At 45.6% G+C, this 17,903-nt stretch overlaps 1 protein-coding gene across 2 annotated transcripts in view; it reads left to right on the forward strand.

The window, feature by feature from the left end:
- The window catches only part of St6gal1 (ST6 beta-galactoside alpha-2,6-sialyltransferase 1), a 138,769-nt gene that overhangs the window by 41,647 nt on the left and 79,219 nt on the right, over nt 1–17,903 (forward strand). Inside the window, exon 1 of one of the 2 annotated variants that reach the window (XM_047565246.1) lies at nt 8,956–9,085. The exons of the other annotated variant lie outside the window; for it this stretch is intronic. The gene's annotated coding sequence lies outside the window, so the exon portion shown is untranslated. Of the gene's footprint in view, nt 1–8,955; nt 9,086–17,903 lie in introns of those variants that run through there. 2 annotated transcript variants of the gene reach the window in all.

The raw sequence follows: 17,903 nt of genomic DNA on the forward strand, positions 1-17,903 counted from the left end.
TTACTCTCAAGCTTCCACAGATGCTGATTTCTTCTGCAGGGAGGTAGAAAGACACAGCAGAAAGAACACTGATTTTTTTTCAGTATCCAGGAACTTTGCAAACTGGTTGTTAAAAATTGTTAAAAAAAATGTTGGTGGCTTGAAATCAGACCATGGTGGGAAGATTTATGCCACGGAAATTGGCACTACAAGCCAGGGCTTTTTGTTTTGGAGATTTGGATTATATCAGTCCCTCACAGCTTCCAGTGGCTACTCTACCATCGTGCAAGCCACTCCACCTGTGCGTTTCTTTCTTTTTCTTTTTTCATTTGTGTACAGTAGGTATTCCATAAACATTAACCAATAATCGATATTATTAATGAACATTAATCAATAGGAATCAATACTCAGGTGAATCAATAGGAGTGAGATTCCTGTCCTTGTTATCTCCTAAGAGGGACAGCTGGCAGGGTCCCACAGGAAAATGAATGCCTTGTATTCGATGAGACCTTCGGCCCACATGGGGAGGGGTACAGGGGATTGGGAAGCCTTAGGTTTATTGATGGAGAGAAATTGGCTGTGTGTCCTCCTGTGACTCTCACTCCTGGCAGCAGGAGCGGGAGGGAGGTGTCTTTGAATTATTGACATCCTTTCGTAAAGGCAGATAAAAACCTCCATTTATTAACCAACATCTGGGGCACATTTCCTTCCTTATAAAGTCAAGAAGTCAGTCAGAGAAGTGTGAATAGGAAGCCTCAGGATAGAGAATGTGAGAGCCAGGAGGAAAATCGAGCTTTTTGACTCATAATCTCTACTGGGGGAGGGTGTGATGGGGACTTCCTGCCAAATGTGAAATTTCAACAAAAGCCTCTTTCTTCAAGGCCCTGCTGTGGCAGCAGATTAGAGCTAATTAAATTAGCATAACGGAGACCCGGCCTCTGTTCTGGATTCTGCATGTGCTCTGCAGGAGAGGATGGGGAAAGGGGGAGACATGAATCAAGCACCAGTTTGTCTTCCTGAATTGTAGGTTCAGAATATTGGAAAGGTGAAAAGTACTGTAGAGACCATGTGATCTCACACCTCTTTTTTTCAGAAACCAGGTCACAAAAAAAGCTGTTGGTGGTCAGTGCCTGAGCTCAGGTTGGGGGTGGGGCACTGCTCTGAGGCTACCTGACCAACAAACCTTTGCTTATACATGGCAAGGAGTAGGTCTCCAAATGCCAGCCTCCACCCTTTCCAGGCTTTCCACGGTATCTGACGTCACAGCCCCAGCGTCACAGCCCCAGGGCACGTCACAAGGCACTCTCTGGTAGGATTAAGTCCCCTTCCTCATGGGGGCTTGGTTTTCCAATTTAGTGAAACCAGTTAAAAAGACCTCATTCTGAGGAGCTTTAGCTATATTTACAAGAAAGAGAAGGGAAAGGCATCCTTTGAACTCAAGGTGGTTCCAGGCACTGTGTCCTGTGCTCTGTCTACATTATCTCTTTAAATTTTGCAACAGTACCTATCCCCAGTCTCTGTCCTCCCTCCTGCATGTGTCCTGAAGGAGGGGATGAAGCATCTATCCCCATGTCTCAGATGTGGAAATTGAGTCTCAGAGAGGTAGGTAAAGAGACTTGCCCAAGATTTCACAGCTCATGAGAAACAGAGATGTAAACTTCAGCCTGTCTGTGACCTCCTTGGCTTCTTGAAACTAGCGAGTGCTCTTCAAGCAAGTAGTCACTGCTCCACAGGAGTTCCAAGCTCCAAACCCAGTTCCAATAGGCAGAGTCCCTCCCTTCAGGGAACATAGGTCCATCTTGATAGCCATGTGAACAACTGCAGTCCAAAGTGCTTGAAGCTTTGCAAAATGCTGCACTGTTCTTTAAAATTCCAAGGGCTCAAGATAACATCAGAGCTGAGAGCATCCGCAGAGCCCTACAGCCCAGTCCACTTGTTCCTCTGATGCCCCAGGAGGTGAGGTGCAGCTCTCCCAGTCACTTAGCAGCAGGGGCTTCTCAGCCTCAGGACTCTCAGAATGCTTTCCAGAAAACACACCCAATGGGCATGTTTGACTTTCCTCAGTGACTGGGGAAGAGAAGAGAGTACTCCTTTGGCAACATGAATTTACTTCAGTTCCATAGATATTACTGAGTGACTACTGTGTGTCCAGTCTAATATTTCAGCCTATTTGAGAAAGAAATTATGGTCCACCTTTGAGCAACTGATCTGACAAGGGGAGGCAGTTCCCTGCCTCAAAACTGCATAGGATGTGGTTTTTCCTTCCCATTCCTCCTATAACCACACACCTCCAGCTTGTCCTTCAAGAACTCTAAAGGAGGAAGTTCTATCCCGTGTTGTTGTGAATTATGACGTCTTTTCATAAAGGTGGATGAAAGCCCTCCATTTACTGACCAATATCTGGGGCACATTTCCTTCCTGGAAGATTCCAAGAAGTTGGTCAGAGAAGTGTGAAAAGGAAGCCTCAGCGATACTGGAGTTTCGGTGCTCAGTCTGTAAACTGGAAAACAGCAGCACATGGACAGAGGCTTTGGAAGATCCTCGAGGAGGGTAGGACAGAGGGGAGGAGCCATTGGGAAACTCTGCTCAGTGAAGGTGTGCGTTCTGCTCTGGAGCTGGGGCTAATGGGGTTGCTGAGTGCAGGTTTGTGGACAATCGAGAATCCTTTTCATTGGTGGCACCTGATCAACTTCAGAAAGAGAAGCTCACTTCTGCAGAGGAGGGAGTTAGGCCTGAGAGAGTTCCTTGGAAGGCTGGGTGGTTAGCCTTCCCCTCCTTTCTCTGAGTAATGGCGACCCAGAAAGTGGAAGGCCTTTGTTTATCACACAAGTGGAACTGGATGGAGTCTGTTTCCTTGAGTGGTCAGGATCTGGCCTCGAACCAAACACGCTGGCTTCGAGGGAAGGCTGTGTTGGGAGGAAGCACAACCCACATCCTGCCTGGGTCTGTCTGTTCCAGAAGACTTGACTGTTGGGGGCATTTGTACCAATGACAACCTGGGACGGAGAGGGTGTCATCTCAGTGATGCAGAGATGTGCAGCCCCAACCCCTCACCTTCCTTCTTTCACATCCTCCTTAGGCCAGGGAACTGTCACCTGTGGCTACAGGCTTGGGATTTGCCACTGTGGTGAGGCCATGCTAATACAGATTAAAGAGCCCCAGCTTTGAAGACATTTTGCCCGGATTTGAACCTGATTTGATCATAGCTGCAGGACCACTCGGGCTTTCTGATCAGATTCCTCATCTGTAAAATGGGTTGAATCCATAATAATTTCTGTAAAGTTTTTCCCTACAAAGCAGATGCCTATTAAATGGTACCTGTTATTATTTTTCATGCACCTTTACTAGAGCTTAATTGACAAACACCTGCACTTATTTAAATTGCACAACTTGAAGAGTTTTGTCATACACACACACACACACACACACACACACACACACACTCAAATCATTCACACAATTGTGTTGATGAACATAACCTCCACCTCACCCCCAGTGTCCACCCTGGGTATCCCTCCCTCTGCCCCTTTCTATCACCTTCCCCCTAACCCTAGCAGCCACGCATCTGCTTTCTATTACTATAGGTTAGTTTACATTTTCTAGAACTCCATGGAAGTGGAATTCTATGGCATATGGCACACACCCCTCTTTTGCTCAGCATAGTTACTTGATGCCCATCCATGTTGTCGGATGTATCAGTGGTTTGTTCCTTTGGTGCTAGATGGTATCCTATGGTAGGATGTACAACAATTTATTTTTCCATTCATCTATTGATACATATTTGGGTTGTTTTCAATTTGGAACTCTTAAAGCCACTAAGCATGTGTGAAAAAATTTTTGTGGAGACTTGCATTCATTTCTCTGACTGGGTATTCTGTTAGCCTTTTGAGAAGCTGCCAAATGGTTTTCTGGAGTGACTGTGCCATTGTACCTTGCCACCTGCTGTGCATTATAGTTCCAAGTGCTCTGCTTCCTTGCCAACATTTGGTATGGTGGGTCTTTCCTTTTAGTCACTCTAATAGGTATATAGGACTATTTCATTGCGGTGTTACTTGCATTTCTCTAGAGACCGAGGATGGTGAGCATCTTTTCATGTGCTTATTTGCTATCTACATGTTTCCTTTTGTGAAGTGTTCATTCAGATCTTTTGCCTTTTTAAAAATTGGGTTGATTGTTTTCTGATTGAACTGCAAGAGCTCTTTATGTATTCAACAGACAAGGCCTTCATTGGATATATTTTGCAAGTATTTTCTCAAAATCCATGCCTTGTGCATAACAGGAGATAGAAGCAAATATACTCATAATTATAATCTAGTTCAATAAGTACTATGCACAGAAATTATAGAAGAAGAGCAGTAATATAAAAGTGAGAAGTTTCCTGGAGGAGAAGATATGGATCTTAAAATTAAAAGTTAGCTGGGGTTAGGGCTAGGGTGGAAGGGCAACTTAGGTAAAAGTTTGTACATGCAAAGATATAAAAAATGTCATGGTACCTGCAAAACTAAGAATAATCTGGTTGGAGCATTGGGATTTTAGAGCAGAAGGATGTGGACTGTAATCCTAGCTCCCCCACTTACTGAATGTGTGCCTCTTTTTTTTTTTTTTTTTTTTTAATTAAACAGGTTTTTATTCTGAAACAATCAAAGATTCCCAGAAAGTCGCAAAGGTAGTGCAGAGAGGTCTGGCTAGCCTTCATTTAGTTTCTTCCAGTGATTTCATCTTACATAATTACAGTACGATATGAAAACCAGGAATCTGAAATGAGTGTAACATGTGGACATAGTTTTGTGTCATTTTCTCCCAGTAGGTAAATGTCGCTACCACTGCCATCAAGATACAGGACCGTTATGTCACCACAGAGGTCTCGCTTGTGCTTCCCCTTTATCATCACAGTGTCTTCTCCCTCTGGTGTTAGTCTGGAGACTGTTGTCATTTGAAACTGTTCTGTAAACAGAATCATACAATATGTGACTTTTTTTTTTTGGTACTGGGGATTGAACTCAGGGACACTGGACCCCTGAGTCACATGCTCAGCCTTATTTTGTATTTTATTTAGAGACAGGCTCACTGAGTTGCTTAGCACCTCACTGTTGCAGAGTATGGCTTTGAACTTGTGATCTTCTTGCCTCAGCCTCCTGAGCCACCGGGATTATAGGCATGAGGCATTGCGTGACCTTTTGAGGTGCTATTTTACCCCCATCATAATGCTCTTCAGGTCCACCAGGATTATTGAGGATGTTAGTAGTTTCTTCTTTTTTATTGTTGAATACATGGCTCCACGGGATGTGCCTGTTTAACTGCTCATCCATTGAAGGATATTTTGGCTGTTGCCAGATTTTGGCTATTACAGATAAAGCTGATATGAACAATTCTGTACAGGCTTTTGTGCAGACATAAATCTATGTTATTCTGGGACAAATGCTCAAGAGTGCAATTGCTGAGTTTTATAGTAAGTGTATTGTTTAGTTTTTCAAGAAACTGCCAAAATATTCTGTAGCGTGGCTGTACTATTTGACATTCACGGGCAGTGTGATCCACTTCTTCCCCATCCTTGCCAGCATTTGGTGGTGTCACTTGTTTTTTAACTTCGGTTGTTCTAATAGCTGTGTAGTGATCGCTTATTGTGGTCCTAATTCATGTTTCCCTGGGGGCTCGTTGTGTGGTTCTCTTTCTGTTCCCCAGATCTAGCTGCCTGAATCATAATCCCCAACTGTATTCCTTGGGTGTGGGAAGCAAGAGGATCTAGGCTGATCATCCTCTCCCACCCTTTCCAGAGCTGCCCCAGAGTATGACTTCCTTGTTCTTTGATTTAATTATGGGAGATCCTTCTTTATTGTCCTGAGTGACCCAGGAAAGATGTTTCCCTCCCAGGGCTGTGTATTTTTCCAGGGAGGATTGGTTGTTCACAGTTGAGCAAACAACCTGTAAGTGATGACTCTCCACCCTGTCCCTCCTTGGTGCCAGTGTGCCAGCATCTGCACTTACTGGCAGCTGAGATGAAGAAACCACTGGAGTTGGCCCAGGAGGACTGTTTTCTCAGCGTTTGGAGGTCTGACCGTGCCAAGGACAGCTGCCCTGGCCTTGGGGCCTCCCTGTAGTCAGCATCTTCTACTCTTTCTGTTTGTGGATTGGGAGGCAGCTTCAATGCACTGGGAAAAGAATAATCACAGCTAATTATTTTAGTGCACTGCTTATGTACTGCACACTAAGTGTTTAAACTATACTAATTCATTTAATTTCTTCAACAACCCTAACAGTTAGGCACATTTAAATCTCCATTTTGTAATAGAGGAAACACAGGCACACAGAGAAGTCTGATGGCTAGAAAGGTGACATTGGAATGCAGGTGTATGATGACCCTGTTGGTTCTCTTGGAATGTTATCCTACCCGAATGCTACGGGTACTAGGGAGAACCTCATGTGCACAGATCTTGCTGTGTGAACCTGAAGGGCTCAGGGTCTCCCATAAGGAGCACATCAGACAAGAGAATTTGCTGTGAGCAGGAGCAGTTTGGGATATTGGGACAGAATATGGAGCAGGTGGGAAGCCAATGCACTTCCAGGGAGAATGGGGAGTTCCTTGGAGACATGCACTGGGTACGGGCTGCCCAGGAGTGAGTGGATCTTGGTTTGATTCCCCACTGTGATCACTGATCTGTTTCCTGAGCCTTTTGGATGCTCACATTGGCTCACATGCACTGTAGGAAGCCACATGGGCCTTGACCCTGGGAATTGCACATGCTTACATTAGCTCTCAGGTTCTCCACCACTGGCCTGTGCAGGGCTAACCTTGACCACGCACTACAGGGTCTCACCAATCCCATCCCACCTCTGTGCATCAGGGATGGCTGGAAAAGAGTGTGGGCTTTCTACCCTGATGGATCTGTGTTTTAGGTGCAGAGCTTTGGTGTCTTCATGTGTGAGCAGGGCAATAATATACCTGGCTTATCAGCTGTTACGAGGGCTGAGTGGGGTGCTATACGAAGTGCCTTAGGGAGTGTTGCCTCACTTTGTTCATTCTTTGCCACTCATCCTCTTCCAGGGCCGTCATCATGGACTCCCAGCTGCAGGGCAGTGCTGCATTGAAAAAAAAATCTCAATGTGCATGCCTCACCCTAGTTCAGTCAGTAAGAATGTCCATTCACTCATTCAGTGTTCAATCAGTTTTAAATGAGCACCTGCTATGCGTCAGTGCTAGGCACTATGAATACATGAGCCATGGTTTTTTGCCTCACATCATATGTGGTCTAAAGAGAGACAAATATGAATTAAATCACTCAATCAAATGTAAATGCATGAATTGTGGGGGGTCACTGTGCAGGAAACTTTGTGGTGCTGCGTGAACCTGCAGTCTGAGAGGAAGAGGATGCTTCCTCAGGAGGTGATTCTGACCTGGGGTTTGCTTCTTTGGCTTTGGACAGTTGATGAAGTGAATGTGACACTCTCGGCAGGGTCCCTTCACCTTATGCCATATCCTGACTATAGACTGGCCCAGTGCCTGGCCACCCCAGGGTTCTCCCTCAACAGCCTCGACTGCTCCACTCTTCACTCTCATCCAGCTTGTCCCAGCTGCTGCTGGACTCCTGGGGACTGAGAAGAAGCCCTGACCCTGGCCCCGAGTCTACACCTTGTGGATATTTGGGTCTTTTTTGTTGTTGTTTTTGAATGTGCTCATGACTTAGTCACTTTATCGCTCAGCTGAATATAGAGAGCCACCTTGATGGTTTTGATCATCATATAGCCAAATAAGTTTAAAACAACTTATTTGATGGCTAATTTATATTTCATGAATTAACCGTCATGAAGAGAACATCTTAGTGATTTTTTAAAAAGTAAATTTATTTACTGAATTGTGCAACTATGACCACAGTCTGGGTCTAGAACATTGCCATTGTTTGTTGGGTCATCTTTACATGCCAACTGTAAGAGAAATATTTGTATTTTTTGTGGGATTAGTACTGTGCTTCCAGCAGAAGGATCTCATTGATTAATTAATCCAGTTAGTATTTATTGAATTTCTGCTGGAGCCTATAACTGGGCTAGGTGCAAAAGGGAATAAAGAGGTGAAAACAAGCTTATTGTATGGGTTCATAAGCTTCAGGGCAGATGTTTGTTTTATACTGCTGTGACTCATATGTCAAGGACTTTACCTTTGCAATAATTGGTGTGGCACTGAATTATTGACCCATCAGATAGAAGTGCTCTCCAACAACTGCAGGCAGTGCTACTTTGGAAGGCCTCGATACAGGATCTTGGAAGGAAGGAGACTTGGTATGCTCTTGACTGTGCCTGGGTTTGATGGGTAAAATTGGGGTGAGGGTGCGTGAGGGAGGGAAAGAGTATGAGTATGAGTCTGGGGTGAGTCGAAGTGATAGTAGTGAAAGGGTGGCCTAGAGTTCAAGGCTATGTCAAGTACGTTGGGGTGTTATGTGGAGGCTGGACAGTGGGTGGGAGGACAGTTTCATATACTAGATGGAGGAATTTAGATTTAGTGGAGTAAACCTAGAAGATGCTGTTTTTAGTCTGAGGAGGAGCTGGACTCCAGGAGATTCATTTTGCATGAGGAAAGAGATAAGGAGCCAGGGGTGGGTTAGGAGGTTGTCGTGAGGGTCCTAATGTTAAGTGGTGTGGACTTGACCTGGGTAGGGGCACTGGGGAAAACAAAAAGGAGTGAAATAGGAGGGAAAATTCTGCCAGGTGAGGGGGAGCAAATCTTCTCTCTGCCCACAGCCTCTTCTCCTGGAGGCCTGCCTGTCCATCTGCCTGTTGCATTTGAACCCATCCTTCCCAATCTGTCTGTCCACTGACAAACTCTGCAGCTTCCCGTTGCGCGCTCTCTCCCTGCCTTGCAGACTTCCCTCTTTCATCCACTTCTCCTCTCCTAGTCCCTCTCCTGTTGCCCAGGAGGAAGGGGAGGGGACAGGAAGAAGCAGAACAAAGTCCCCATGAAAGGCAGCGCCTGGGAGGCAGCGCAGAGAGGTTTCCAGCAGGGGTGGCTGGTAGTGCCCGTGCCACAGAGGTGAGCAAGGCCAGGCCTGAAGGAGCTGAACACTCAGGTTGGGACCAGTGCGCGTGAAGTGGGGTGCCAGGCCTGGGCACCAGCTCTGTGAGTACCTCCTGACATTTTGAACCCTCTGTGCCTCTGTTGCCTCACCCTGGTCCTAGCACAGCTTAACTCTAGCCCACCATCTTACCATAGAGAATTCTGAGGTCCCAAGAAATGTCTGATAGTCCAAGGCCACATGGGGAGATGTGACCTCCTGGGTCTTCCTGTGCTTTCCTTTGATTTCTCATCTTCAGTCATTTGACATGCCCTTTCTATTTCTGTCTTCCACTCCCCCCAGAATTGGAAACAGAGTTGCTAGTCAAGGTCTAATCTGTCACTCAAGATCAAAGTCTAATTCTGAGAAATCCATTTATTGAGTGCCTATTACGTCCAAGTCATGTTTCAGGTACCTTTATATATGTTTTATTAAATCTTTGAAAGAACCTTTCAAAGTAGGTGCCATTATCCCATTTTCCTAAGAGGAAGCAGGCTTGGAAAGACCAAATGGCTTGCTTAAGTGTGCACAGTTACTAACAGTACTGTGGGATCCAAAGCCAGTGTCCTTCCCGCACCCCAGACATTGCTTCAGTCAGTCACAACGATGCCTCCTGCCAAGTTGCTAAGGGCTGTTAAAAAAAAAAAAAAGTATGAGCAAAGGAGACACAAATCTTGTTCCCTGCTTGCGAAGGGAGACACACCTATTCTTTATAAGTCTGATGTCCCAGGTGTCTCACAGTTGCCTTACGTGGTGTGTGATTATTGCCCACGTGAAATCCATGACTCAGTTAACCCCTGGACAAACAATCACAAGGACCTCTTCTTCTCTGCTCCTGGGTCTCTAAGCTGCATTCCTCTGAAGCTGCCACTGGCAAACAGTTCATTCTGCAAGGAGTGTGACCGTGCCTCCCTCCTCCACTGCATCTCCCTCAATTCTTCACTCTATCACTAGTGATTTCCTTTAAGCCATTGCCTTCTCTAACCTCACTCCTAGCAGAACTCTGACTCACTTCTACCATTTAGCCCTGATAAAGGCAAGCTATTTTGGCTTCCTTTGCTCTGAGCCCCACTGAGAATTTGGACCCAATGTTTTCACTTTTCATTTTAGACTGTTTGCCAGAGTTTGCGGAAAAAGACTTCTATTATTAATGCCCTTGCTGGGAACAGCTGCGCCCTGCCAGGTTGTCATGTGAGACCTCTGAAAAGCCCGAGCTACAAGGCCCACAGCTCTCTTGGTCCCACTGGGTCAGGTGGAAATGTGATCCCACCAACTGCAAATGGCCAAGGAGGCAGAGAGCGCCTGGAAAGGACTGAGCAGATTCTCACGTCGACACAGCAGCCCTGGGTGCCTGAGCATCGCAGAGGGCTGAGTCCACCCTGCCTCATGGGGCCATTGTTTTTGAACTCCTTTTAGTCTGAAGTTCCCTGCCAGTATAAAGATGAAGATATGCGCAATCACTTTAGTAAGAGAGAGTCGTCATTCCTTACAGTGGATACTATCCCTGCCACTTGAAATAACTTAGATTTAACCCTCAGAGCAAGCCCTTGCCATGGGTAGAGCCCCTTCTAGTTCCAGTAGCTGAGAAAACAGCCACAGAGAGGTGAAGTGAATTATCCAATGTCATGAGTAAAGGAAGTAAAGGGTGGAGGTGGGACTCAAACCCAAGTCTGTCCAACTCAAAGCTCATGCTTCTTTTGGGATGCTGTGAGGCACTAGACACAACATAGTGTTTCTCAGTTTATCCCTATGGTTGGTCCTGGTCCTCTCTTCCATCCTGTCTCTCCCCATGCCTTAATATTTTGGGGAACCGGGTATTCCCATGCGGACTTAACCAGAGTTCAGTATCAGCTGTGCCAGGGATAATGGAGTAGAGAGTGGGGTACGGGTCAGAAGTGAGGGAAGATGGTATCTGACACCTTGCTTCCTAGCAACTGAAATGGCCCCCCCTTCATCTTTTTGTGCCCCATCAAAGCTCCTTTTTAGTTCCAGGAGCTCACCATGGAGTTTAGAGGAAGCAGTGTAATGATGTCACCTGCTTATTTAGACAACTTCTAGAGTCCCCGTTTCTTGCAGGAGAAACTGGAGCTAGAAACACTCACGCCTGGATCAGGTATTGTGCTGAAGCCGTCTCCCATCCTGCTGGCCCTCATATCCTCACTCTCCTTGCTGCTTCTCACCATCCCTGAGCACAACAGGCCACTTTCACAGCTGTCTTTGAGGATGCCTTGATCCACCAGGCGAACTTTTCTCCATCCTTCAAAACCCAGAATAAGCTGCGCCTTTTCTGACTTCCTGTAGCAGAGTTGGCATACCTTGACCCTTAGTTCTTATTGCCTTACAGTTTTCCACCCATTGGTTTATGGTCTTTCTTTCTTATAAGCCTTCAGCCAGAGTGCATCACCTGTACTTGGGTCCAATCTATGTGAATGGATGAATGAGGGCTAATAAAATACACTATGTACTAACGTATGAGTTATGGGTGGATTACTTTACCCAAAGTACTAGGTCAGGGGAATTCAGAGAAAGGAGAAGTAATAGGCTAAAGATGAATTGACAGTTGGGTCAGGCACCGTGCAGAGGGTGGGATTGCAAATGAGCCCAGAACAAAGTGTGAGAGGGTCCCAGAAAGGTGAAGTAACAGTGGGAGACCTTCTTGGGGAGCGAAGCACAGGCACTCCTTGTTCCTCAGGCAGGGCTGCCTTGCAGAAGAGGAGCTCCTTGGGCAGGGCTGGGGACGACCTTGACCTCCGGGAAGAGCGGGGGTTCTGGAAGGAGGTGGGCAAAGGTTGTATAGGACAGGAGTAACAGCAGAGGCTGGAGGAAGTCCAAGGCAAACTTTCTGTCGTTGCTATGGTGCTCATAGGAGTTCTGCTGGTTGGAGCTCCTGCCTCGTGGCATCTCCCAAGAATGCAACAGGAGCTGGGTCCCAGCAGGAATTGGGAGCCAAGACCTTAATACATAGGTCATTCTGTGCCACTGGGCCTCCTGTCCAATTAATTCCTCCTTTCCCTGCTGCTAAGGCTTAGGAGAAGTTGATAGGTGTAAGTCCTTAGTGCTTTGGAGATGGTCAGAACTGAGTTTAAATTCTGATCTTAGGCACTCCAGTTAGAAGTTGTGTGAGGCACTGAGAAAAATAATAGGGATATTATAAGGTCGTTAAGATTGGGGATGATGATGATTCAGTTGAGAGCTTTCCATTGTGAAAAGTGGCTTATGACCATTATCTCCCTTATTTCCCTGAACGTCTATCAGTAGAGGCTGTCCTCATTCTGAAATCACAGATATATAACTGAGTTTCAGGGAGGTTAAGTTGCTGAGGTCACATAGTGAAAAATGATGGAATCAGCTTTGAACTACTGTGCCATCAACCCTGATTTGTCTGACTCTAAGAATCACCTAGGTTTCTTGTCAAAACAGCAATTCCCAGGCATGGTCTCAGATTGTGTTTGAACCCAGCTGAGGTGGGGTCTGGATGCAGTGGACATAACAGGCAACTTGGATGATAATTGAATCTGGCATATTCCTGAAACAGTTCTGTGATTTCTTGCCTATGAGGTGTGGCTCAGTAAATGGTGTTATGGCATAAATGTATTGGAAGGATAGTTCATTGTGAAAGGACATTCATCTTTTTAATTCTCATTAGTCCTTGAACCAGATCTTAAAGATTGAAGTCAAGAGGAAGTGGATTCTGGTTTAGTGAATTGATATTCTGAAGATCTCAACCCAGAACCACCTGCAAATAAAATGAGCTGTCTTCAAAAGTCCCTGTCCTTTGTGTTCAGTATACCCAGGAGGACTTGGGATGTGCTAATGTTCTAGAAGAGTGGAGTGGAGCAGGATGCAAAGTAAGGAATGATTGTAGTTCTAGGAGAGACAGAAGGAAGGAAGCGTTAAAGGAAAAACTTCAGAAAAAGTTAATGTAACAAGTTTATTGGAGCAAAGAATGATTTGTAAATTGGGCAACACTGAGAAAGAGGTTAGTAAGTCCTACTGCACAGTGTGGTCAGTGAGCTTTTACAGGCTGTGAGGTAGTAAGGCAAAGAAAACATTTCATTAGCTGGAGTAGAAAGACCTTGGTTTCAGTTCTCTGTTGGCATTGAATTGCATGTCAGTTTGTTTACATAAAAGCTGTAGTCACAGAGACAAACACTGTCAGGCCAAAGACCTCCTCATTTGCTTTAATGGAGGGATGGCAGAGGCTGAAGCAGGCAGTTATTTCTGGGCCATCATTCCCTGTACTGAGTAACCTGCACACAAGTCTCCTCTGGAGTTTCTGAGCCTCTGAACTCCCAGTAGTGCCACCAGTGTGTAAAGGCACGTCGGTTTCCTCAGGGACTGGTGGTTGGCAGATGTTTTCTGTCTCTTGTCATCTCTTGTCTATTTTTGAGTTCTCAAGGCCTATCTTGTGGGCATATAAATTACAGAAGATAATCAGGGAATATTATTCTAGTAGCTCCTAGAGAAAGACTTGACCTCCTACCCTGGTCCATTGAGCTTCTCTTTCCAACCTCAGCTTTGATGACAAAACTCACCGAAAGCTTTCTTATAGACTAAAAGTGTCTTTAAGACACTCTTAAAGCTAAAAGAGACCCACTGAAAGATCACCCTCAGATGTGTCCATTCCAGAGATCAACAATTACAGAGATCCACAACAGCTACCACCTTGGTCACTGATTATGCCTGGCTGACTTGCCTGTCTTTTCTCATTTAATTCCCCCAACATCTCTGGTTGGTGGTCATGTGATGGCACAGGTCACAAGTCCTGTTTTACAAATGAATAAACCAAGACTCAGAGAGCTCAACTAAGTTCCCTGCGTAACAAAGTTAGGAAATAGTGGAGCTGAACATCAAATTTAGGTCTAGGAGGCTCAGAAAGTAGAATTTATTATGCCCATGTCGTTTTGCCTTAGTGGAATATTAGGAAGTCCTGCTTCTCTTGGTGAGAAGGAAACTTAGGATTTGGTTATCCTGACTGGTGATAAAGAGGGCAGCTATATCCAGATTGCATCACAGGGATGGCAGATCCCTATGTTCACATTAGAAGACATCCCTGACCTTTTTTTAGTGTGGATGTTCCTGACTTTCCTCAAACCATGTCCTGATCTTTGCAGTAGAGATAGGTGGCTGGTTGTCATGATTCTTACTGAGGCTCCGTTCACGCTAAGGATGGTGGCAGATCATAGGGGAATGTGTGCCTGCAAGCCCCCGGGGCTCTGTGGCAGAGATGTGGATGTCCAGGAATTTGATGGCCACTGAGGATGGTGACAGCTGGGTGGATGAAGTGAAAGGAAGGAGCATGAGCTGGGATCTCTCAGTCAACTTTGATCTTGAGACCAAAGGGTACCTGAGTGTATTAACTTGGGTATGGAGACCACCTGAGCCCCCCATCACTGTCTGCCAAGCACAAGGAGATGGCATCTTCTACTGAGTAGAACCTATGTGTTAGAAAAACAAAAACCCTGCAAGAGTGGCAAAGGAACTGGAGGGCTTTCTCCAATTCAGGCTGTATTTTCTGTAGCTCTGGTTTATATCATTCTCCTACTCACACTAAGATGGAAGGTCTCTACTTTAGTTTCCTTTCTAATTGCTTATTTACCATCTTTTCTTCCAGCAGCTCCTTTGGCTTCCCACTCAACCTGGGAACCCTCATACACTGCTGCTTCTCCTCTGTGTTATCCCAGTGACCACTGACACTGGCCCTGAGTGCCTGCTTCTACTAAGGGAGTTGGCTTAAATCTCCTTTTCTTGAGGCTTCAGACTATCCAGCCATTCCAAGAATAGTCTCCATCTTTATTTCTAACTCCAGTCAGCTGTCATCTTCTTCTCGGATCTCCTCATAGAAATGCGTTCCCTAGTGCATACATATCACTGTTTCATGACATTAGTCCCGTGACATTTATTCAACAGTTTTGTTTTCTACCTCAGGTGTGTTCAGTTTATCTCTAAAATGCTTTTGAGATCAAGGACGATAGTTTATGTGGAGGTGGTGGTGGCTGTATTTTAGCTGCACACAGTGTCTAACAGGTCACAGGTAGTTAATAACGTTGTTTTTTCTTTTGTCCAACAGATGTTTATTGGATACTTAGGAGGGTCTGCGCTAGATATAAAGATGGTAGGGATACAGACCTGATTATTACTTGGTGGTTGAAGGGAAGCAAACATGTAAGCAAATTAAAATGATGCTTTAATTTGATTAGAATTATAATTGTGATTTAAGCAAGGTCTTTTGGGAACCCAGATGAGAGAAAAAAAAAAAAAAGGATAGAGGCAGATTTAAGAAATATTTTCAGATCAGAAAGAGTAGCACTTTGTGATGTATTCAGCGTAATTCAAAACCTTTACAGCCTTATTTTAAAGATTGTGAGGTACTGGGAAGGATGAGTGATCCAGCAGCACTCAGGGTGAAGGATGCCTTGAATGTAGCGTAAGAAAGAAGGAAGAAATGAAGATTCCAAGCTTAGAAAGATAGTAAGAAGTATCAAGAGGTCGGGATTATAATGGATAACATACACTGGGGTGCTTATTACTGTGTGCAAGATAATTAACATAAATTGCCTTGTTTTTTCCTCATAATAACCCTGAAAGGTAGGTATGGCTATTTTCTCCACTTTGTAGGTGGGGAAACAGAGTGGTTGAGTGCCTGTCCAAGGCCACACAGCTTGGAAGTGGTGGAGCTGGGTTTAAACCCAGGAACTCCAGAGCAAACGCCCCTGCAGCTGGTGGAGGAAAACAAGCAGCTGGTCAGGGATGTGCCAAAGCCCTCAGGCTATTAAGTCTCAGAGTCATATCTCCTGCCATCCATCTGTCTCCAGACCCCTAGGCCTCCCTGCTTACCTACCTACCTCACATTGTGTTTAATCTCAAGCTCAGGTTAGCCCACGCTGAGCTTCTGACCTTCTCTGCCCACAGATCTGCTCTCCTCCCGTCTTCCCCTTTCAAAGCAGCACCACCTTTCAGTTCCTTGAGCCCATACCTTGAAATCATTCTTGACTCGAATTTTTGCCACACCTTCATCTAAAACATCAGTCATGATTCTGAAAGCCCATCTAAAAGAGACCCACAGCTCACCGCCTCCACTGCGAACTGCTGGTCTAAGCTAGGCGTCTCTCTGACCAGGAGTACCGTGGTGGCTTCCTGGGCATCTTCCTCTTGTGGTCAACACACAGTGACCTGAGCGATTCTGGTGACCTTCAGTCAGGTCGGGTTGTTCCTGTGCTTTTTTACACCTTGAAGTGGCTCCCCATTTCACTCAGTAAAAGCCACAGTTCTCACAATGACCCGTGAGGCCTGCCCAGTCTCCTCCCCTGGGTCTCCGCCCTCTGCCTCCTCTCCCTTTGCCATCCCCTGTGCTCCTTCCAGTGGGCACACGCCAGTGCCTTGCTGCCTTGAGGCCCCGTGCAGGCCCCTGCCCCTGCCTCAGACACTTTTCCAGACGCTGCAGGGCCTGCTCCTACACCACCTTCAGCTTCGTTCAAAGATCTCCTTCTCAAAGAGGCCTCCCCTGACTGCCCTTTTGAAAATGGAGAGCTGCCTCAACCCAGCACTCCCTACCCACCCACTTCCTCACACTCCGCTCCACTTTGTTCCTCAGAGCACTCAGCATCTTTTCGGATACTAAATAATTTACTTGTTCGTTACATTTATGGTTTTTAAGAAAATGTATCTCTGTCTGTTAGAAGGTACAACTATAAGGGTGGTGACCTTCATCTGGTTTATACCAGTTGTATCCTAAGCACTAAGAAGTGTGCTTAGCACATAGTAAGTAATACATTTAAAAAAAAATGAGTAAATGCAGAATGTAAAGGTCTCCAGTGTAAACATTTTTGAAAGAATGCGTTTCGGAGTCCAGGGGAGATGCTAAGGAGCTGGCTAGATGAATGCAGGAATTTTTTTTGCACGCAAGAGGCAGAGTGAGGGAAGTCTACCTCCAAGGCTGGACCCCTGGGGAAGAGGGCATTTCAGGGCTGGGAGGAAACTGGTCACCAGAGGTGGCTCAGATGGGCAGAGAGGAGGGAAGTGGGGAAGATGCCTGTGAGGTATTGGAGGAAGGGAGTTTGAAGAAGACCCAGAGGGGCCTGATTGAAGGAAGCTGGAGGAAATTTGCTCTTAGAAAAGCAACTGCTGCAGAAATATATGAGCCAACTTCAATTATTTGAGGAACAAGTGGAAATGGAGAAGTGTAAGTAATTCCTGCCATGAGGAAGGAGAGATTAGTTTGCTGTTTGAGGAAGTAAATTTTTAGTGTGTGTGTGTGTGTGTGTGTGTGTGTGTTTTTAGCTGCTTAAAAAAATTGGGGTGTGTTTGGGTGGGTGAGTGGAGGACCGGAAATGCCCCTTTAAGTTAATAATATGCAGCTTGGCTTATGAAATATCATGCAAATGCCAAAGAGCTGCTACTTGTTCTGATGCCCTAGCATGGTGCCTGGCACATAGTGGGTCCACAATAAATATTTGTTGAATACTCTGTTTAATACTGTAGAATTCACTGAAAGGTTCATATCGACAACAGTAATGTCTAATGTGGGGGGGTTGGCGAGTGATACTTTTTAGTGACACTCGCCTGAGTGCTTGGTGCGACTGTATGTGGTTGTGTTTTGGTTTCCTCTTTATTGCACAGTGGTTGTGTTTCTAAGAGGTGCGTCTTCAGGTAACGCACTTGACTGGCCGGAATGACATTTTACCTAACAGTTCTGTCGTTCAAGGAGATGGAGAGTTGGCCAAACCCACTGGGAAAGAACTGGAGTTCGAGGTTGGTGCCAAATCAGCTCTGTCTCCCACCAAGTGCAGTCACCTCTCTGGTGGTGGGATTTAAATGATCTAAGGTCATTTCCTTTGGATTTTATGAACAGAAGAGTGCCAGGAAAGGAAGGGAGAAACAAGG

The sequence above is a fragment of the Sciurus carolinensis genome, chromosome 9 (assembly GCF_902686445.1).
Source record: "Sciurus carolinensis chromosome 9, mSciCar1.2, whole genome shotgun sequence".
In the NCBI taxonomy this organism is placed as follows: Eukaryota; Metazoa; Chordata; class Mammalia; order Rodentia; family Sciuridae; genus Sciurus; species Sciurus carolinensis.